The following is a 20,858-nucleotide window of genomic DNA, read 5'->3' as shown; positions in this document are numbered from 1 at the left end:
AATGTATTTTAAAATATGTTTTTTATTTGTTGGTAGCTTTTATTGGAACCTGGAATTTGGAAAATATATTTTACTCATTTCTGTATTATATTTCAATAGTATTTTACCGAATGTTATATTTGTCAATTCTATGACCGAAATAAACTTTATTTTGCATAATTTAATTGTTCGTTTTTTATTGTATAGACTGGCAACTAGACTTTGTTTGTATGGACTAGATAGAATAGCGTCTAAGGTATACTATACTTATACTGCTAATAAAAAAGTGTTAATCTTAAAGTTTCAAAGTAGTCGAGCTCATCTATATAAATAATGAAAATTTACCGAAATGTAGTATGAATGTATGTACGCGCATAACTTTTGAACAACTAAACCAAATTGAATAATTTTTTTTTAATTGTAACTGTCGGGACAAGGTTTAGATGGGATCGATGGGATCTAGATTCTCACGGAAATGGTATCAACGGTATAAAATTGTACTATACCTGGACGAAGTCGGTCTAGTCCGCTAGTTTAATATAGTATTCTTTTCCGCATTTACTTAATACTTGAGGATTATTACGTTAAATAACATTTTGCATGGCAAACGATTATACGAGTACATGAATATGCAATCAGAAAAAAATACCAAGAAGCAGATAGCCGACACATGGCATCATGCTGAAGATCTGCACGGCATCCTGGAAGGTGCCTCCCTTGGCAGCTTGAGCGATGTTCGCCAGCTCCAACCAGGTCACGATGAACAGGTTCGAGAACTCGAACCAGTAGAACAAACTCCATAATAACCTGATAGATCAGAAAATAAAGTGTGTCGATACCACAAGGCAATACCCGTGTAGAGAAGCAGCATATTGAGGACTTGCTTCTATTTTTTTCTTTATGGCTTATATTAAGGCTTGATTTTTTATGTAGACAAACTCAATACAATCTGGATTGAAAAACTATTGGGATATTTATTCGCAACAGGTACCTTTCAAGGATTGTGGGCAATGTAACTTTATTTAATTAGGCCAATACTTAAGACACCGGACTATAATATTGACGACGAGAGCATAGATGAGAATCCCTTAAATAATATCAAGTGCTTAAACAAGATGTATTATATTGATCGTTATTATAATTGTACCTGACATAAGTGGGGTCCTCCCTGGTGAGTCGTAGACCGACGAGCCTAAGGATTGCTCTCGGTATAATGAACGTAGAGTCATAGTCGCTTACATCGTATACCTGAGAACAATAAAGACTTAATTGTAAATATAAATAAATTTATTTCGATTGATTGATTTTGGCATGAGTTTTAACATTAAGTTGCAATTATTAATAAATAGACAGGTATATGTACTTACAAAAAAATAGAAACGAAACAATAAAATCTTCTATGTATAGCAAAAAATAATCTAGAAATCTCAGCAAAAAATTGATTGCGTTTATAAGTCTTGCTGTAATCTGTATTAGAAGTCGACAAAAATATGATCGCTTTAAGCCCAGACTCGCGCTTTAATCGGTATAAGTTTCTATAAGTTTTAATACCTTTGACAGTCGTTCTACTTTTTCAACTTTATTCTTCTTGGAGCAACAATTCTTGAAAAAGCTCGTCATATCGGCTAGAATCCTGTTCGTGTAATGTGAAGCGAGCCTCGAGGCTTGAGTCTAAGGCTCGTGTGAGTTTCAACACCAGCATTATGAAATGTTTATATTATTTGTGAGAATATTTACAACAGTTGTAGAATTTGTAACGGAATATTTTGGAAACTTTTTCTTTTTAAGATTGTAAAGTTTGTTGTGGGTTTGTTACACCGCTTGTGTTAACGCGATTGAAACAAATTCCCACATTTTATATTTTTCGTTATTTAATTATTTTCCTCTTTAGTTATTTACTTTGGTATTCTTGTTTCATATTATTTTGCTGCTGATAACCGTTTTAAGATAGAGGTTCTTGTTTTGTTGCAACATGAATGAGAACTTCAATAAAAGAAGATAATACCTTATGCCTACTCGTAAGAATCTACTGTCGATTTGTTCTGCTGTTACAGGTTGTCTGAACCATCCTACAAACTTTTCTCTAAACGTTGTCGAAATGGCAACAGCGTTTCTAAGAACTTAGAAAGCGCTTAAAATATTAGTTCTTGATTTAACAAATCTTGACATAATATCACTTTCTCAAGGGTAAATCATGCAATATAAATCATATAATAAACTATACTGAACCCACAAGGGAACCCGAATGTCACATTTATATGTTTTACTTGACAATGTTACCAACTTACAGAAAAAAATTGTTTGTAACAACTCTCAGATTCAATATGAAAGTTTTCTGTGTAAACTATGTAGGCGTTACGCAAGGGAAACTTTTTCTAGTGTAAGGCTTTCTTTTCAAGTTTGTTTTGCGGATTTATTATTTAAATCTTTGATCTTGAGACTTTTTTCACTATTTTGTGCCCGTTTCTTAAGAACGTAGAACTTGAGTCCTTAGCCCTAAAATCTCTACTAGAGCCATTACATTTTTTGTGACCACGGTATGCAATTCAATCGAAATGTCGGGTAAAGAAAAATTAATAAGGTATTCTAACCCATACTTTGAAAATAAAAAACCGCGTTTAAAACCCGCTACATTATAATATTAGTGCCATTAGGTTTTAATCATAGATAATTCATGTAATAGATATTATTATCATTTGTTACTACATGGACAGATACCGCCATCTACTCGTAACTGGTCACTTAAGATAAGTTTAAATACTTATTTAGGTTTAAGCTATGTCGAATGTCGATAGGCAATTATGTGGATGATTCTATGTCTGTATCATATGTGGGATTTACACAAGTAACTTAAGTAGCACCATAGGGCCCGCGAGGTTAAAATCGACTTTCAAAATAGCAATTAGTATAAGTCGGAAGCGACTTAACGCACGGGGAACGGCGAAAATTGATCTGTACAAATCCTTTATTACCCTTTACTTCATACTTTTTACAATTATGATCTTAACGAATCATTGACGTCACAGAATGTTCCTGGAGGACTAACAGGGCGATATATAAAGTATATAACCTTATCCAAGCGAGGCAGGTCGTTGTAGTCCGTCGCTCGGAACATGGTCACGTCGGACGTCACTCAGCGCGAGATCGACTTCTCTTGTACACTACCAGATTTGCATTTATAATTTTTTGATACCACTGGCTGTGAGAACTTTTATTTGGCCTTTTAATAAAATTTTAAGAGATAGTGTCCTTTCTTATCAGCCATCGCCTTTCCCCTAATTTTACTATTAGTTTCTTGTTTGTGAGAAACTATATTAACACTAGCTGACACGGAAAACGTTGTTTTGCCATATAAATAAAAAAAAGTGTCACTTAGGGGTATGAAAAATAGATGTTGGCCGATTCTCAGACCTACTGAATATGCTTACAAAATTTCACGAAAATCGGTCAAGCCGTTTCGGAAGAGTACCTACGGTAACGAACTCGGTTCCATTGTGGCATGGAAATTGTATATATAAGATTTTGTTACACAAATTTGGTTTATATGCCCCAATTTTAAATGTGTGTAAATATGCAAGTAAATGTAAGTGCAAGTGAAACTCATCTCTCAATGATTAATCATATCCTAATTGCAGCACTTAATATTCTACTTCAGACACCTTCTATTCATGATTTTAACTTTCTGAGCACCATTGTTTTCGTTGCCACATTTTTAAACGGTCGAAGATGAAAGCTGTTTAGTTCAAAATGAATTATAAAACGTATAAAAAGTTGTTATTCACGAGTACGCACTTCCAATAGTAATGACCATTAAACACCTTTTAACGGTTACATAAGATTTCTTGAAGGTTCCTTTGTGTTCCAGTGATCCTTCAGTTGAAGAATCTTAAATGCTTAGGTAACTACTTAATTGTGTTATTAAGAGGTACTTTAGATTAAGAAGTTTTTACATCTACTTTATAGCCGAAGTAAGTATGTACATGTACAATTCATAGGCGTTTATTTATCTTTTCCGGAAAATACCTAGACTACGAAAGTATATAGACAAATATATTTATCGATATAAACTGTTGGCATTTTTATAACTAACCAGCGGCCCAGCCCGGGTTCGCCCGGTTAAACAGTAATTGTACAAAAATACCTTTACAACTTTTACACATATCTAAACCTTCCACTTGAATTACCCAGATGTATTTAAAAAAAGGCGCATCTTAAACCGTTGCACTATCTATTTAAAAAAACGCATCTCAATCCATTGCGTAGTTTTAAAGATCAAAGCATACAGACATAGAGACAGACGCGTGAAGCGGCTTTGCCTTATTCTATGTACTAATATCACTAGTGATGTTACTTATATTACTATTAATCGATTTGAGTAGTCGATACGGGGAATATCATCTCGATTGTCAACTTTGCTCCGCAAACGAGAACTAGGAGAAAGAGGTATTTTTTTAAAATGCAATGATTTTAGCAAGATATTCATTAGCAAGATCTGCGAACTCGACAAAGTTAGTTACTTGTTCATTCTATTTGTTGAGAGAAAATGTATTAGATAAGGATCAAACCTACTCTTGTATTGGTTTCATAACATAACCTAAACTTTTAGATCCCTATAAATGTGTGCTGCAAACAATCTTGGCCAAGTTAGATACTTATTTGTAGTACGGTTATTGTTCTACAACTACTAAACTGACAATAGACTTACAAACTTATTGAAATATTGAAACGACCAGAAGATACTGAATTCTAGACCAAAGGATAAATTTTAAGACTTTATTGGATGTGTGGAATTTTAAACTTATTCTGATTTAAAATAACATTTAAACGGCGTAGTAATAATATAGGCAAACTTTATGATGAAATAATTATTAGAATACAGGATTAATTTTAGTGATCAACAAATTTAAAATTTACCAAAATGGTGTGATTTATAATTTCAATTGTAGATTTGGTTGATTGTTCTTTATTATAATCTAAGGGTTGTCAAAAGTTAATACCAAATTATAATGTAGTAAGCCCGACAGAAATTACTGACTACTTCTACTAAGAACTAAGGAGACCATAGCTATTAGGTTAGCCTAAATAAATTGAACAATAAAGACAGCTCAATGGCTTAATATTAGGGCTAAGTAAATTGGTTAAATGTATCACATTTCTATTTATTCGAGCCATTGTTAGTATTGTCTTGTGCTGTCGATAACGACTTCCTTAATCAACTCCACTAGGTGGGTCAATGGACGACGCGCGTTTGCGATTTATTTGTCGCGAAAATTTTGTTTGCAAAAAAGTGACGAAGAATGAAAGAAGGAAAGGAGATTTTTATTGCCGTGGATAGTTTAAAAAAGTTTATGAAGTTTAGTATAATGCATGATAAAAATGCTTGTTAATGCGTGAATGCGAAGAATAAGAAAAAGAGGAAGTTGTCTCTGTGTCAGTAAGTAATATAGTCCAGTATATAGCAGTTCACAGAGTGATTAGATTTTCAATTTTTGTTCTATGCAACAGACACATCTCAGCTTCTGTATTTATTATTATTTTCTAGACGTTTGGGCAGTTAAGACACAGCAGGATGTTATGTGTACCTATTGACACTTGTATTTAGTTACAAAGTTTTTACGCTATTTCGCATAGCAAAAAAGGTTCTTGAAAAATGATAAAGTGGTTAAACACCTAAATACATAATAGTAATCATTTGAGAACAAAAATTACCCCAAATTTAAATGAGAAATAGTTTTAATCCATTCCCTAAAGCAGCAAACGCAGCTAATAGAATATTATAAAAGCGGGAAAATTTCATGCAAGCCGACGTTTTCTTTGAACACGACTAATGAAAGTTTTTAGCTGTGGTAAAAAAGCCTACGCGGACTAAAAAGTTTCATTAGCTTTTACAAAGCTTTTCTCAGAGGAATACTTTATGTTTTATTACTTAAACTTGGGACTAAGCGTTTTTTCCTAGGAATTATGAAATGTTTGATGGAATGTAACCTTTTGGTAGGAGACTAGTTGTTTAAACAATTTTATAATGATATTCCAGCTTGGCTTAGACAGCAAAAATCCGTTTTAGATAACATTTTCTTCTGCTCGCGACGTAGAGATTTCCCGGCGTTATAATTATAACGCCCATAACCCAATTTCATCAAATTCCATTGGGTAGTTATTGCCTGAAATATTAACAAATACATACAGCCATCCTAAAAAACTTTCGTATTTATAATATTATTTGGATATGAAAAGTATTTACAAAAAAACTATTGAAATTATTTTATATCATGCCTTTTCGTTATATACCGAATTTTGTAGCAATTCCTTACGCCACGACATTTAATGCAATAATATTACTTTTGCATCTCAACCTTTTAAAAGCGCAAGTGCACGCCGATCATATTTATTGTGGTATCGCGTGCGTCTATTGTCAATTAATATCGCGCCAAAAACGACGCCATTGTGCCCGCGCCATCTACAGACTAACGACGCGTGCTCACGATTGTTTGTCTATGGCCATGTCTGTCCTACCTAATGTTATTTAGTTTGTAATTAAATAACAAGTAATAGGTACTGTTAATCATTCACGAAATGTCTTTATTGAACCTTTGTCGGTTTTTTTTAGGAATTTTATAAACATCTTTTATACTTGTTGACGTAATTAACTATAAGTATTTTTAACTAATCTAAGATCTGAGATTAAGTTAACTATAAACATCTTGCTTATTGCCTATTCGTTATGTATCAATAAAAGAACCAAAATTGTTGTATATTTTTTAAAGTGTGAATGGGGAATTTATTTTAAACTCTGTATATTTTATTTATTTTAAAGATGCAGGCATAGTTCGGCTACAATTTTGTATGCTAGTTTGAGAGAGAGTTTTCAGGGTCCGTAAACGAAACCTACTTGATATATTATTTAAAGTGTCAACATGAAAACATCTGCCAATAACCATCCGATAAGATAGCTGGTACTTAACCACAAGTGGTTTAACCAGGAAACTCTAATAAGTTTTTTTTTACCATGCCTCTACCTCCCATTTTTGCAAGTGGAAATTCACAAACCTACCAAAAGCCGGTTAAGAACAAACAAACGATATTAACATCTCATAAGTCTCGTGTAACGAAATCTGCGTAATCATAATTTAATTTGAAGCAGAAGACGTGGACGATTTGTCGCCATGTCATTTGCGAGAGGAAATATGAGACTTACGACTTAATAACAAATTCTTGGTATTTTGTATAACGTGGCTTTTCACTTCACATAAATACTGTCTACTTATACGAAAGTGGATTTTCAATCTTATGTTCAACAAAAGTTATTTGATTTAGAAATATTTCATTTTAGACAAAGTAGTAGAGAATTTTTGGATCTTCTTACAGTTTAGGTACTACCTGAAAAGGTTAAACAAAGAATTTGTGTCACTGTAGTTTGATCTAGAATTGATAAATTGTACCATTCAGATAGATTTACGATAGTATTTCAGGAATTAAACATCTTCAGGCGGCGTAATAAAATTTTAGAGAAATTGAAATAGAACAACTCTATACACACACAATGACAATACGTATATTACATTATTTATTTCATTTAAATCTAATTATTATGAAGTTTAATGAAAATATGCGTAGCCTTGTTGACCACAGTCTCTAGGTCCACTTATTTACTGCTAAAACGAGAAGAAATCTCCAAATAAGTAGTGAATGTTGAACCGTGACACTGTATAGAGACGAATAGCAAATACACTTGAATAAAGTATACGTAACAGTATTATTATGTACATTTGATACAAACGACGTGTATTTCAACTATTTTGATTCAACATTCGTATGTAAATAACGCAGCGGTTGTGATACATAGGTGCGGTTGGATGTGATTCTAGTGCCGAGTTAGTTACTGTTGGAGAATTATTTTAAAATTGTTTTTGGTAACTTGCATAGATGACTGCCTCCGTGGCGCAGTAGTTTAGGTCACCACACCGCTACTATTTCGTCGGGTTCGATTACCACACGGTCGATGCGATTGGTGCGATCCACAAATAATTGTTTCAGGTCTGGTTGTACTTTGTGTCCGTTGTTTGTATGTTTGTTAAAGTCCCCGCGACACAAGAGTGATTCTTAGTGCGGGAGTTGTCTTTCTAAAATAAAATTACCAGATGCAAACTTATACATACATATTATTTATACAAATTACTATGGCTACAAGTGATCGGTATAAGGTGAGCAACGATTGACAACTTCTGCCTACCCCCTGCCTGGCTGTGTATTCACCAAGTTCCAACATAAGGCTTTTTATTTTGATTCCTAGATTAAAATTCTAAAAAGGTCCTGGCGCATGGTATCGTATTAATATTATTCAGCTCCTCATTTGAGTTTAGTCGATTTGAGTTAGGAAAAACTGATAATATGATTATTTATCTTTTAGTTTCTTAGTATCTGCAACGAAATAGAAAATTCAATTAGCTATTTTACGCATGAAAAGGATAAATAAATAAGATTAGACTTTTATTCTTAGAAAATATCAACAATTCTGAACGCTGCCTCTAAATTGAGAGTTCAAACAGCTTTAAATTTATTTCTGAAAGGACTTTAATTGACCTAGCATGTTTATAGCCTATAGATAAGGTACAAATCGAGACTAAAAAGTCTACTTTGTGGGCGAAACAGAATGTCTAAGTAAAAATTATTGTGGTCAGCTTTTAGACCGACATGGTTGACCGCAGGATAGCGTAATGGCTTGGCTATTTTACGGCTGGAAGGCCAACTAAAAGGGCTTACATCCTACTTAGAAAAGGCTTCTTAATATTAGTCCTAAGTTTGGGACTTGCGTGTCAGACTTGCATTACAACTTTCTTATCTTTTTTGTAGGCATTGTTTGATGTTCAAGGAACACAGCGTGAAGAAACCTTGCATGCCCGATATTTAAAATAATTCGCGAAAAAATGTTTAAGTCCTCAACCAGTGTATTTGCCACGGTCCCAACCACCTGCAGCATGCACATAATTTCAATAGGAGTCCTGTGAACTATGGGTGGAACAGTAATGGGTGAATTAACTTGGCCGTAAGTATTTTAAAAAGCGTTTTTGCTGTTATAGCGCAAGGTGAACATTTTAAAATCTCTATCTAATCTTCTCTATTAGATATCTACTGTTAAATATATTTATTATAGTTTTTAGCTAGTCAATTTAGGGCGACATTTATATTATTCAAAGAAAAATATTGCTACTTACGATTGGTTTTACGTGACCGTAACCCGGGTTAGTAATATAGCTTTTTGATTGGCCAAGAAAAGTCTTAAGTTGTCAGCACAAAGCCTAACTCCAAACATGAAAGATTATAGATAATCTCATCCAATTTCCCCTCGCGAGTGGCTTTACGAAGTTATGTCCTGTACTGTTGGATCGAAGGCAATTTTCTCGTAATAAATATCGATATAAACACTCATTCGGAAGGTTTCAATTATTTTCTGTACTAATAATGTATTACTTGAATATTTTTGGAGATATAAACTATCTCTGGACTGCATCCTGTAATACAAGGTCGAAAAAAGTTTGTAAGGATCGTACCAAGTGGCGTTCTATAGTCTCTGCCCACCTCTATGGATGAAAGGCGTGTACTTATGTATGTATAAACTATTCTGACATTAAGATTTTGAATAAATTTCCGATCGTACGGGTAAAAATATTTAGAAATTATATTTTATAAATGTTGGTACTTATAAAATTTCCAGGGAACCTTGCCATTGGAATGCTATTGACCTTATGACTAAATAACAGTTTTTAGTATTTTTCCTTTTACGTTTAAATTGATGACATATTATCGTATTATACGTAACGGGAAGGAAAAATATATTGTATAATATTGGTAGGTCAGTAAATTTACAAATACCAAAACAATACAGGTACTTCTTATTTATTTTACAGAAGTAAATAGAATGTAACTGCTATTAATCAAGTCGAATCCGTAATCCACAAACCGGCAAATAATGTCGTCATATAAACCTTTTATTGAGCGTCAATTACGTTTGAGCGCTAATTACGCGCGACTCATTTCATCTCTTACCGCGCCTGCGATACTCAGCCACAAACTTTACGCGACATTACGCGATCAGCGATTCTCTATCGCGAATTTGCGGGCCGCAGTCTTCTGTGGCCGGCAGCCGCGTCAGTCGAATGCTAACCGTACGACGCGATAGCCTACTCCCGCCTTAATTTGCCGCGAACATTCTCGTACGCGGGAAATCCGAATTTAGAATGAGTGAATCGTGGAAGTGTCAAATGAAATAAAAAATAAATCACATTTTTTTTTAATTTAAAAAGTTGACAGTGTTGTGTATGTGAGTTTGAAAAATACTGCGCAGTTGAAGTTTGTTTTTTTTTCGAAGGAGCGAATATAAACGGTAAGTCACAATCAAAAATATTTACTTATTACCCTCTAAATAAAATACAATATTTATATATAACAGTAAACAAAAGCAAATTCACTGCAATTTATTTTCAACTATTTATAGTTTTATTCTCAAAAATCATTTTTTTTAAATCTATCTTCTAAACAATTAAGTAACCAAAACAGTGAGGCTAATAAAAGGTGTCAGCAATAATGTGACGTCGCATCGTAAAGGATAATGGACGGTTGTTCGTCACTTCCGGTGAGCCAAGGTCAAGTTCCTCCGCTCAACAGCACAGATTAAATAGAACGTGACAAGGGAAAATGCACTCAGCCTTATTTTCTTATCTTTAGAGGATTGTTGGATTTAATTATTTGTTTGTATAGGACCTTCTTTGAAAAGACCATTGACATGAAGTGGATCGAAAAGGCTTTATTGTGCTTTTAAATGTTTTGTTTGTACGTGGATGAAGGTAGAGTTGCCTCTCTTGTATTGGATAAAGACGAAGAAAATTTATTATTTTAGTTTTCTTAGATTTAGGAAACCGAATTTAATTTGTGACTCGTTTTTTGTAATAAACAATACTTAATAGATATATTTTGATGTTTAACATTTAAACTAACAATAGGGGAAAGATATGAAATAAAAATTCTATAACGTCAAAGGAATTAGGATATCTACGGAATTTATTTCATAAATACTTTTTCTATCTGATAGCTTGATATCAAACAAGTTATACTAACAGATGCGGTTTTTTGCGGCGTTTACGACTCAATATAATCAATTTATTAATATATACAAATCTAATGAAAGTCACAAAAGTTTATATAATGTATTAAAGTTAACGTATTCAAAGCGTTTCCCAATAAAATTAATTCAATTTAATTAAAACACCGGAAGAAGTAGAATGTGAAATAAAGAGCTTGTTTATCCCCAAAGGGTAGTTTCGGAAGCTGTCAAATTACGTCCTTACTTTTTATTATTTTATCATGTTCACGGATACTTTGGCTTAAGTACAGGCACTATAGGCAAAACAGGCAACTCAGGCACTATAGGTGTCTAAGAGAGAGGCGCCCGTAGCCAGTTGCGCTCACCGGTCGGTAAACGATCTGTGGGTTAAGCAAACCTTAGCGCGGTCATTCCATAGATGGGTGACCGCATAGTGGTATTAAAACAGGGCGTCCCCGTGCTTCAGAGGGCACGTAAAAAGTCGGTCCCGGTTGTTGTCAATTAAGATAACAGTCGTTAAGCCACGTCAAAGGCCTTCAGGCGGCTTGAACAACTTTGACACTAGGTTGACCACTAACCATACGACAAGAAGAAGAGGGTATCTAAGGCACAACAGGCATTTTAGGCAAAACAGGCAGTATAACGACAGTTGTGGACGAAATTGCCTATTTACTTTTATGACTCGATTAGTCTAGTTTATATTTCAGAGGACTAGAAGTGTTTACAAGAAAGGGTTTTCTTGTTCGTTAAGAAAATGTCTTTAAGATCGTAAAGGATTATTTTGAGATCTCATTAAAATACGAATCATTAATTATTGTGCTTTCTTATCATACTATTTCCAACGAAGGATGCATGTATAAATAATTATTTGTGAGTTTTCGAAGTTTAAAGCTGCTCTTTAAAAACAAAGTTACTCCAAGTAAATGACGCATCTATTCGATTTTTTAACTATATGTAATCTAACAATCGTTACAATGATCTAGGGTCCCCTTACATGGCTGTAAAATCCCTATAATATGACAGAGCGAGGTTAATAATTAATAATCAAATAATTTATTATGAATTACATACTTGTTCATTCAATATTATTAATATTGGAATGTTTATTTTACATTGTAAATAAATACAGGAAAACAAGCAATTTTATGGTTTTGTTTGTGAATGAATATTGCATTAATGTACCTAGTCAAATTCACGAGCTAACAGGAAGTTAGCTGAAGTTTAGTTAACATGTGTGTATGTCTGTTACGCGCTTTCTCCGCAAGTTAAATACCGAAAGTTATGAATTATAGATTTGTTTGGTAAAACATTACCTTTGTTAAGCGTTCAACAGGTGATGTATGTGTGTTACGCTTTGTGCCAAAAGTTATATTTCACATAAAAGGAAGACTTATATACTTATCTTTATTTAAGAAATTGTGGTTTACATAACGCTGGTAATCGTGCTAGTAATAATAATACTTCTACCTAACCACGAAGCAACTCCAAGTCTGAGTCCAAATCGGTAGAGCAATAGACGAGATACGAACCTAAAACCCGTTTCTGACATGTTTCAAGTAATAAAATTTCGACTGAAAGGACATAGCACTAGCACTATCCTTTTCTTAAGGCTGATCTTTGATCGCTTTAGTTTGACAAACTACGACTTCTGAACTTTACAGACACCTAAAGCATAACTTCTACAAGATGTTATTAGAGCGATTTTAAAAACTTTTTCACATGAATTTTAGTTCGAGTTCGTTAGACTCGTTCAAGTGAAACCACTTTTCTGTACTGAAATTAATGAAATAAACCACGAAAGTATATCATATTAAAAGTTTAAGGTTGTCTAAGTTTTTTATCTCAAAGCACACGTTACTCAACGGTTCTTTTATATAAGACTTTTATAGTGGTAAAGATGTAAAATAAGGGATAAGGGACATCGTTTAGCAATATATAAGGATATTAGAATTTAAAACTTTCAAAAGAAAAAGTAAATGATTTGACTTCTCTATAAAGATATTCTTTGTCCTAGCACAAAGATTTCTAGAATGACAATAGGCCCGTTTAATATTGAACGGCATTTTTTAGTGTTTGCGAGCGAACTTTGCATTAATATACGAGTATGTACATCCATAAAATCACTGCTTCGTTCCATAGGGGTAGGCAGAGACCAGGCATTAAAATATCCACCATTTAAATACATATTTACAAATCATCTCAGAGAAAACAGTTGATTTTGAGTTTATCATGAACAGACTGACAGACAGATGCGGCAAAGGGACTTTATTTTATAATATGTCGACGACAATAATACGTGAGAATTTTATAAATTTGAAATAACCATTTCCAAGCATTAGACGAAATAACAATTGACAGAATTCTTGAAGTAAAATCCTTTTAGTTTAGCGAGAGTCAGATGTCAATGACCTCTTACTGAGATAATTTGATGAACAGTACAAATGCTCATTGTTTGAAGTTAAGCTAATATGTGTAATCCTTGTGTGCATAGCTTTGTGAAGTGCTGTGAGAGAAACGTAAGTACGCTTTGAGTGTAGAAGCTACGTCGATTTTAGTTAGTAGTAGATTTAAATACGGTTCTTGGGTACATTTTATATTGTACTGTATTTTAAAACAGTTCATAGACGCTATTTGAACTTATATTTTATAAGTAATATGAATACACGACCTAATACAGAGCCTTGCACGCAAGTTTCGCGGCTGGAAAAGATGTACAGTGCCTCGATTCTCTACTACTATCGACTACCGACAACCGAACTGTCATCGAGAAATTTTGTATGAAAATCAGCTGGCTTATCACGTATCTCATTTGACAACTAGTGTATGTTAAATTGATGCTCACTATTCAGTACATTGCTGCTTTGACGTAACGTGTTAATCACTTCATTCTAAGTAAGAAAGCAATGTACAGTATAGTGGTTTTCAAATATTTGACAACTGAGATACGTGATAGCCCCCCTGATCAGCGCCTCTGACGGGTGTCGTAGGAAACATTTTGGCAGTACATTCTAAATGTCAAAATTTCGATAGCTAGCCGGTTGTCGCTAGTCGATAGTGGTAGAGAATCGAGGTACAGGATTCAGAATTTAGAATATTAATGACCCGCAGGTTTATGCAGCTGATGGTAGCCTGTACGATACAGCTACTTTATTATATCAATAACTGGAATTCCGAATTAAAATCTAGATAGTTAAATTGTGCAAGACAAGGGACTTTACTAAGTTGTTGGACTATAATAATAAGTCGTCATGAGAATTTCATCCTATTATGTTAAACATCGAAATTCACGTGAACTACGTGACAGTCAGTTAGATACATTTTTACAACTTTTATCTTTAAGAAAGAGGGTTACTTTTTATCATATTACTTACGTAGGGAATATAATACGACACTTAAACCCATCGTTATTTGGATAACTTACGAAAAGCTATCTAATTTAATATTTTACCAACCCGAATGTTTAAATATACAATAAATAACGAAAGATCTTTAGCAAAGCAAATGAATGTTAGTACCTAAACGTGTTTCTCGTTCAAATAGCGTCAGTCGATGTGGTTCTAAGATTTCCTCAATCGAAGCACGCAGGGAGGCTGATACAATCTAATTTAGATGAAACCTCTCGCCACTTGATCTATGAGCAGAATAAATAGTAGCCCTACGAAACATATTGAGAGTGAATACGGAATTTGAGTACCTTTTTGAGAGTAGTGGAGGTTAAGTGGACAATTAAAATTAGAATATTCTATCTAAGCGTACGGTTATTGTGTGGTATAGCTAAAAAAACAAGTAAGACGATTATTTCTAGGAGGGTTGATGATGGCCGGTAGTAAAAACATCAACCATTTGACAGCGTGGTTTGAGAAAGATATGCTGTGCATACTCTACTTAACGTGAGAGGATAAGTCAACCCAAAGGAATAACATGCAAAATGTGATACCGCGGTGAAAACTTAAAGGTTGCGATATCTTAAGGTACCCGACGTTTCGATCGACTTCTGACTAGAGTCACAGAGAGAGGGAGGGGGAGAGAGAGAAATTTTTCAAATTAGTTCTATTTGTATTAGTCGTCAAAATAAAAATCTCGAAATGGACATTGTGGATTTATTTATGCGGATTTTAGTCGTGATATATTAAAGCAAAACCACTTTTTTATTGGTCGTAATATAAGTTTTATAAAATTAATCAATTACAACGAAAGAATGTGTGTTTGAAACTAATAATTTCAAATTAAATTAATGTGAGCTGTCAAAAGAAAATAACTCACTGAAGTGTTAAGTCTCGTTAAAAAGTTTGAGCTCAAATTAAAACATTAATCATTTATGAATTACGCTAGCTCTCGCTATACTAGAGCTTATGTTATATTAGAAATCGTGTAATGAAAAACCTCATAAACCTTTTTTACATACACACGTGCATAATATTACCCCTGTTATAGACGAAAGTGTAGGCAGTATCAAATACACCCTTGTTTCACCAAGAACAATATGAGTGCCATGTAATAGAGGGCGAGCCTATTGCCATATATCGGGTACGTTTCCGAACTCCGGACTACTATTGAGCATCACCTTTTTTATCCTATATATAAATATGAGTCTTCAAAAGTTTTCCTAAGCGCATACCTCAATTACAGCTCTAATAATTAACTAATTATGTTTGTAAAATTATCTTTGAGACACGGGAAAGATTTTTATACGGAGAAAAAATCTAAAAAAAATGTTAAGGCAATTCGTAAGCGTAGCTGCGCGGGTAATTTAGTATTCATGCAAATCTTTTTATTAATCCATACTAATATTTGGTATGGAGATATTTTGAAATTTGGTATCGAGAAAGGACATACCCGGAAAAATTACAGATTTCCTTGGGAAAACTCAGGTGGTGGACGAAGTCACGGGTAAAAGCTAGTCTGTAATAAGACGACACTATCATCTGGTGTAAAGTAATTAGGTAGTTTCCATTCATGTAAACACATCATTAACACTAAAGTCAAAGTGGGTAAAAATAGCAGTTGACCGTACATCGAACTTATTCCTTGGGTATAATCAGTTTCGATCTACAGCTCCCCCGGGGGTCGTTGGCTCAGTTTTATTGGTAACCAGCATGGAATATATAACTGACATTATATAATTAAATTCTTTTTAACTTCTATGTTTTTCCGCGATGAAAAACGACAAAAAATTCAGGGTCTTTTTAAGATGTGATGTGATAAGTATTGATATTTCGGTGGTCTTCGACTAAACTAGAAGTAGATGTTGTTTTTTATGATAATTCATTTTATCTATGTGTAATACCGGCTATGTTTTTGTATAATAAATATAAAAACACATTAAAATTAATTAGTATTAAATATTTCGTATTTTCCTGTTGTGAGCCACATGCTGGTGGGTGAGAAAAATAAAATGAATAAATTGTTTGAATACGATGACAACATAGTTGTCGGATTTTTTGTATTATGAACCAGATTTTCGAAAAAAATATATATTCCCCTTCGAACTTCCCAAAAGTAAAAACACAATAAACTCATTCCATTACACTTGGAAATTCATAAAATAAACATTTTTGTGACAAACAATTTTGTATTTTTTTACTTATTCACTTATTTTTATATTGCAATATCTTTTCGCTGCTTCTCATCTAAAAAATATAATATCATGTTAAATTACTACGAAATTAATGTTTTTCTGAGCCATAAAATGTTTTTAATTATTACATTTCAGAGAATATCTTTGTTATACTATTGTACTGATGAAGGATTATTTTTATAACTTTACTTATAATTAAAATGTGAACCATAAAGCCAGCTCCAACTGTATTTAGTGAGGCAGAAGCCAGGCCATTTTGATATTGTTCTTTTTAACCCCCGACGCAAAAAGAGGGGTGTTATGAGTTTGACGTGTCTGTTTGTCTGTCTGTCTGTGTATGTGTGTCTGTCTGTCTGTCTGTGGCATCATAACTCCCGAACGGATACAGTAATATCAATTTAGTTTTCAAATGTTACTTATTATAATTTAAGCAAAGCGTTCAGTAAACTAATTCGTCTGTCTGTTAATTGGGTCAGCAGACGTAAGATTTTAATACCCTGGTAGGTTACTATTTGTCTTTTTCGCTCGAAAGAAGTGAGTATTATTTTATAAGACCGGAGCAAATAATTGACCTAGTCAATTCTCTACAAAGGAAAACAAAATCATAATCGTATATTATAATCGATTACGATCAAAACTCGAATAACATAAAGATAATGTCGCAACTATGGAATCGTAAAACAGGATTATAGTGATGGAGTTTAGGCTCGATTTATTTCGGTTTTCCTTCGCAATAGATGTAACATATTCTACTCAAGCGGGTGGTAGAAAATCGCTGACGGTACAAGTAAAGCGCTACGAAAGATATGAATCTCTTTTTGTTTGAGGAAGACATTTTGTAGCACGGTATGAAGGGTAGGATTTCAAAGAATGTTGATTGCGTAGCCTTGTCGTAGCTTGTTGTGTGCTACGACGTCTACGAGGTCTACGAAATACGTCTACACAATTTTAATGTGGTCTAGTATTTCTTATCTATTTTTATATTTGTTGTGAATTATTTATTATTTGGTTACCATAGAAATAGCTATGCGTACTTTGTAATCAGATGACCGTGTGTAAGTTGACCTACGTTCTTTATTTAGATCCGGTTATAGTTTTAGGAAATGGTGAAAGTGCAGTGCCTAGCACAGCGTATACTGAGCTATAGCCCTTTGTTGCACATAAATGTACTGACTAGTTATTAAGTGCTGTATTTGTGATGTTTATTTATATGTAACAAAAATAAATGGTTTAAATGGTTTAAATGATTAAATTACTCGAATCTGTTTTATAATATAACCTGTAGTGGTCCACAGAATTCGTAGCATATATTAAACACCTTACATTTAAATACCTCTTTACCACTCCTGTGTTTCTGGTAAATGGCGATACAGTTTGTAATCCCTAATTTATAGATAGAGTTTCATGAAATAAACAGAGGTTCGATGAAAATGTTTGACCAAAAGGTTTTAAGGCTTATCAATCATTATTCGGTAAATAACGACACGTAATGCTAGATTATGTTTGAAAATAATTATATTTATACTCGAGGGATTGCTGACTTGTTAATATGTAGTCCATTGAGATGAGTGTGTCTTTTCTGTGTACAGACTGAGTCTTCAAAAAAGTAATGTCTATGGATTATTAGTCACTATTGTAACAGTTTTGGTGTATCAAATATTTTTCAGTTAATTTATAATTAGATTATTACTTCCCTTATTTATTTTTTAAATATTATGTACTTAAAATCCCACACACAGCTGTATAACAGATACATTACGAAAGTTTATACACCAAATAAATACATGTCACTTTAGGGTTCAAACTCTTTAATAATAAATCTTAGATGCCATAAAGTCTTAAAGAAACAAGTACCCATTTCAATTGCTTTTTACAATATTTTACATATTCAAAAAAATACGCATTATTTTCACGAGAGTTTATTATCATCGTTTATAACTCCGAAGGCTTAAATAAATCCCTGAGCTCAAAACAAGATACAATAAATCTAATAATTTACACTGCGATAAACACAACCCGATAATTTAGAGATTTAGATTTTAGATACAACTCTTCGTTTTTACTTACCCATTTAAATTGGTCGGGTTTTATTTAGTAACTGGTCCACTCTTACAAATTATCATTCTTAAATTCTCAATTTCAGCACCTTAAGCAATATTATACCTTAAGTTATGTTTATAATATTTTCAAAAAGGAATGATATTTGATTCCCTTCTTTAGTTATTTCTATGCAAAATTTCATCCAAATTATTTTTAACGGTTTGTAACGAAAATGTAACACATAGAAATACCGACTGATTTTCGCTTTTATATACGTAATATAAACTATGTGAATATACTTTAATTAGCTAAGTTCCAAGTATCCTGAAATTGGTGTCCGGAAATCGCTAATTGGAGGTTTAAACGATGATCAGTCGGTTATAAGGGGATTAGTAATTAAAAGTAAACACTAGTATTAGTTAAGTTAATATTGGTAGCAGATCCTGTGCTAATGGTTAGAAATCACAAACTAAAGCTTTGTTAAAATCGTACTAATCATATAACATAATCAAAAAACATCAATCATAAAACTGCTTTGACTGCCTCCGTGGCGCAGTGGTTTAGGTCGCCACGCCGATACCACTGTGTCGGGAGGTCGTGGGTTCGATTCTCACACGGGACAATTATTTGTGCGATCCACAAATAATTGTTTCGGGTCTGGTTGTGCTTTGTGTCCGTTGTTTGTATGTTTGTAAAAGTCCCCGCGACACAAGAGCAATTCTTAGTGCGGGAGTTGTCTTTTTAAATCGAACAAAAAAATAAATAAAACGTATCCTTCCAATAAGAGTAAAAGTTATAAGTGCATTAGAATAAAAAATCAAAATTATATTCTTAATATGTATTTTTTATTATAAAAGTAAATTGTACTTAAATATTTAAAATTAGGAAAAGAACGTTTTTCTTTCGAACAAGGGTTATTCAATAACAAAACCTAACTTTTACATAAACCTATCCGAATTTTCATCTTCAAGTTTACAGCTCTCCTGCCTCCTAGCTTTAAAACTAATAAGCCGTGCCGTGCTAAAGTAGCCAACTTTATGTGTATTTTATTCTTGTAAAACTCTCGGAAGAGACCCGTTCAATAAGCAGTATCTTTTACTATTGCTTATTGAAGTAAGGCGCTGTTTTAGAGTTTGTTGTTTTCACAAGTAAATAGTAACAGTATGTAGTAAATAGGTTTGAGGTGGTCGTAGTTTCTCTGCCTACAATCCGGGAATCAAGAGTTCTGAAATCCAGGTGTAGATTTTGAAACGTAGGTAAAACATAAAAAGCTTATGTTTTGTCTTACAGTTTTAAAGTATCGTTTCGATATGGCTATTTGTACGATTAAATACTGTGGTGTCAAGTTATTAGCGATAGAATCGTATAATTTAAAATTATGTCTTTTAAGAGTTTCCAAAAATGTACACCAATTTGAAGATTTTTTTGTATCTTGAGCAATTGCAAATGGCTTATCCTTTTGAATAAAATAATAATACTAATAATATCTAAATTTAATAACTATTTAAATAAAGTCCACCAGAAAAGAAGCAAAAGTATTAATATATTCAAAGTCACAGGCTTTCCGCTTGAAAATTCGTTGGACAATAAATATTTAGGTCGCATATTTGGGCTAACGAGACAAGTGACGGGTCTGTAATAAAATTCCGCTCAAATCAGGGCCGAGGCGAGGTGGGCGGGACTTATTGTGTAGAACAATATTTACTACATTTTTGCGAATTTACTTCATTGTCTTCTTCTTTTCTTATCGTATGGTTAGTGGTCAACCTAGTGTCAAAGTTGTTCAAGCCGCCCCAAGGCTTTTGACGTGGCTTAACGACAAAAGCCTTGGGCTTGCTTGGCTTAACGACAATTGACAACAATCGAGACCGACTTTTTACGTGCCCTCCAAAGCATGGAGACGCCCTGTTCAAATATCACCATGCGGTCACCCATCTATGGAATAACCGCGCCTAGGGTTGCTTAACCCACAGATCGTTTACCGACCGGTGAGCGCAACTTCGTTGTACTACATAAAATGCAGTTTGTAAGGGTTGTACCAAGTGGTGTTCTATGGTCTCTATCTGCCCCTATGGGAAAAAGACGTGATATTATATGTATGTACGAAAAGTTGATGACCAAGTCGATCTATTTGTTTTAAAGGTATTTTTTTTTTAATTGGCA

General features: G+C 33.5%; 1 protein-coding gene across 1 annotated transcript in view; it reads left to right on the top strand.

The window, feature by feature from the left end:
• Window positions 1-10,147: 10,147 nt before the first annotated feature.
• The window catches only part of Gyc88E (Guanylyl cyclase at 88E), a 97,864-nt gene continuing 87,153 nt past the window's right edge, over window positions 10,148-20,858 (top strand). Inside the window, exon 1 of the mRNA XM_076130726.1 lies at window positions 10,148-10,360. The gene's annotated coding sequence lies outside the window, so the exon portion shown is untranslated. The remainder of the gene's footprint in view (window positions 10,361-20,858) is intronic.

This window comes from Anticarsia gemmatalis, chromosome 24, assembly GCF_050436995.1.
Source record: "Anticarsia gemmatalis isolate Benzon Research Colony breed Stoneville strain chromosome 24, ilAntGemm2 primary, whole genome shotgun sequence".
Classification (NCBI taxonomy): Eukaryota; Metazoa; Arthropoda; class Insecta; order Lepidoptera; family Erebidae; genus Anticarsia; species Anticarsia gemmatalis.
This window is presented reverse-complemented; position numbering and strand designations above follow the sequence as displayed.